The sequence below is a fragment of the Malus domestica genome, chromosome 01 (genome assembly GCF_042453785.1).
Source record: "Malus domestica chromosome 01, GDT2T_hap1".
NCBI lineage: Eukaryota > Viridiplantae > Streptophyta > Magnoliopsida > Rosales > Rosaceae > Malus > Malus domestica.
In genome coordinates, this window is record NC_091661.1 from 15,368,373 (window position 1) to 15,371,760 (window position 3,388).

The 3,388-nt window shown below is 43.7% G+C and overlaps 1 long non-coding RNA gene across 1 annotated transcript; it reads left to right on the top strand.

Moving 5' to 3' along the window:
• Positions 1-788: 788 nt before the first annotated feature.
• On the top strand, positions 789-2,678 carry LOC139197026 (uncharacterized). Its single transcript, XR_011581995.1, has 2 exons — positions 789-1,359; positions 1,436-2,678. It is a non-coding gene; the product is annotated as an uncharacterized lncRNA (long non-coding RNA).
• The last annotated feature ends 710 nt before the right edge of the window (positions 2,679-3,388 follow it).

A 3,388-nucleotide genomic window follows, 5' to 3' on the forward strand; every position in this document is an offset into this window, starting at 1 on the left:
TACCAACCTTTCTCGGTGCTTGGTTAAGGCTTCTGCACACATCCGTACCAAAACGACTCGTTCTGGGTCTTTCAACTATGGCTGTAGGCATACTTCTGCACACTATGGCCAGAAATCCCAAGCTTCAACTCTTCTAAAGTGATGGGCCTTCAACTAGCCTCGTACCCTGTTCCTGCTCATTTGGCTGAAGACGTCTTCAAGTACTTCTTCAGTCTTGAAGACTTGTCAGAAGACGAGTTTCTGGTCTGCCGCCACCAGAAATATCTATCTTTCATCAAGCTCCCTAGATCAACGTGGGAAAAAGCAGAAAATGCTGACCTTCGACAGTCTTGGTGGTTGTTTGTCTTAGCTCGTGACTTTCTCTTCAGTTGTGATACTCGACGGGCCAATTGAGAAGTCCACCATCCTTACTTCATGACCCGTCAATTGAGCTATCTCCAGGACTATCTTGTGCCACTCCTCACCTTTCGCTCACTCTTGAGCAGAGAACGCCTCACCAGCTCCCCAGAGATGGAATATGATGACGCCGAGTGGTGCACCAAGTTCTGTCTTCGACCCAATACCCCAGAAACCCATTGTACCAACACTTTTGCTGACTAGTGGGATGCCTACGTCAAGGATTTCTTCGGTACTTTGGCCGAGGAAGTTTCAAAGAAACTTTTTGGCAATCAGCCAAAGAAGACTTTTGCTTTGAAATCCAAAGAAACGTCTCAAGGCATATATCTTTTACTTCTCTTGTTTATCTATTCAATTCGAACTTCGTTCTGACTCTAGTTTGCTTTTCCAGATGGTCGTGCAATAAAAAAGGCCGAAGTGGTTGCAATGGTCGTGGTGGCAAAAAAGAAACTAGTTCATTCTCTAAGGAAAGCTGCGATCGTCGCACATTCTTTAGCCGAACCAACTCTAGTAGTGGCACCTGCTACATCGACAACACTGAGCAAGCGGCTTCGCCCAGAGATCAAGACAACTGGTAACATCGCCTGGCCCCAAAAGAGTATTAAGACAAAGGTAAAGAAAGGAGAACGACAAATTCATGTTATTTCAAGTCAGACCACAGGAGCAACCACTTCTAGTGTCTCTCTTCTTTGTCTTGTTGTCTAGGTCTCGGCAACAGTACCGCGAGACCATTCTATCCCAACCACAGGTCAGGCGACCGTGGTCCAGCCCACCACACAAGCTGTTGTCGTGGTTGAACCAGTCATCATTCTAGTTGTCGAGGAACTTGTAACTTTGGAGGTGGTTATTACTCCTGCTGATGACGGCCCAGCAGCTGCTACTTTGGAAAAAACAACAACCACGGCCAAGAAAAACCCTCCCCCTAATCTAAAGAAAGCTCCAGTGATCGTCCTAAAAAAAGAGGTATGACAATTTCCTTTAATTTTCTTTCATTTTAACTGTATCTCCCGATTAACAACCAATCCTCTTTTATGTTTAGGAGAACGAGAGTGAAGTACCCTCGCTGGTGAGGCACTCTCGACAGGCTGAACTACCAACCACCAATCTTTAATCGGCGGTTGAGGCAGCTGGCCTGGTCGACCCTCATGTGGGTGAAGTAAGTTCGGGACATCAAGTGGCGCCTCATGTCGAGCCAGAAACGACGGCAGATAGGCCTGTTCATCCCTAGGACCAGAATCTCGGCATTCCTCCTCAAGAGGTTACTTCTACCTTTGTAAGACTTGTCATCATTTTCTTTTATTAATTTCTTGCCTTAGAACTTTAAACGAAGAAAAAACATTAAATGTTAGGTGCCCAATCGCTCATTTCACTCGAAAATTCTATGCGTTGAAGATCGTTATTTAATTTCCTGGCCACCCTAATGGCCATCAAACATAGATAACCTTCATCGGCTGCATGAATTAAAAGGTTGCCTTAAACACTGGGCTCAGCCATTAAGCTTTCTGGGTTCAAGCTGGGTTCAAGTAATGAACCAGCAAACATGGCTGAAGTCTCTTCTCAGCAGGTTTAACATAACTTCCTTATCTGCCATCTTTTTTATTTCTCTTCTCTAATAACTCTTTTCGTGTAACCTTTATGGGAGGTCGAGCTTGACACCCTTATCTCCCGCACTTCTGGGACGATTGGGCATTCTGCAACCACGACTGAGTCTAGAGCCATCGCCAAGCTGCAGGAGCTTCTGTCTCTCTCGGCCTTGTAAATCCTACAATGTAATGGTCTCAACTCTGTGGGAGAGTGTTTCAATGACCTTGCATTCCGACGGCCTACCGAGCAACGAGTATGTTGTTCATTTGTCGTCTGTCCTGGAGAGAACTTGACAATATTTCATTATTTTCGAGAAGGCTATCCAAGCAGAGCCAAAGCTCAAGGCAATAAAGGTGAAGAATGAAAGACTGGCCGAGCTTGACCATCAAATCACCGATCTTTAACATCACAGGTTGACCGTTGCTTCTGAGCTTGAAAAAGATTTCGAGTCAAACAAACCTCGACTAGCAGAGCACGTGGTTGGTGCGAAGCAAATACAGCAACTAAAGCTTGACAAAAGAAAGCGACAGGCTGAGGTTACAATGGGTGAGGCGAACTGGTTAGAACTGAAAGCTACTTTTGAATCTTTTCTTCCCTCGACTCCCTAGGATTTTATTTTTATTTGTAAGCTGGTCGACTTTTGTAATTTTGCTTGTACACTTTTTGAAAATCAATGAAGTAAAATTTTTATTCTTGCATTTCCTAAGTGATCGGATAATATTTCCTTAAGAATTTCCCATTGATCGGTAATTTATGAACAAAACCAGTCTGATCCTTGAGGTGGTATGCCCCATTGCCGATAACTTTATGGACAATGAATGGTCATTCCCTATTCGGCGACCATTTCCCAAATCTAAGATCTTTAATCCATGTTGGCAACATTGTTTTCCATACTAATTCACATTCGCTGAACATCTTTTGCCTAACCCTTCGATTATAAGCTCGTTTGGCAATCTTTTTCTACGCCACTAGTAAGTTATAGGCATCGAGCCAAGCTTTCTCCAAATCCTCCAAGCCTTGCCTCATGGCCTGACTATACTCACCACTGAAAAAACTGCTTTGTTCGATAACTCGTAACGAGTTTATGCTTAGCTCGACCAGTAGCATCACGTCGTGTCCGTAAGTTAGTGTATATGGAGTCATCCTTGTTGCTGATCAGAGTGAAGTTCGACATGTCCATAATACCTCGTTTAACTTCAAATGCCACATACTAGGCTTTTTCTTTTATCATTTTCTCAAGGATACCGATTAAAACTTTATTACTTATTTCAGCCTGTCCGTTTGCTTGTGAATTATACGGCGTGCACTGATCGAGCCAAATTTTCAAACTCGCCGCATATTCTTTAAACATGTTGGCTGTAAAAATCATGTCGTTGTCCGTTATAATCGAGCTGAATTTCTTTAGATG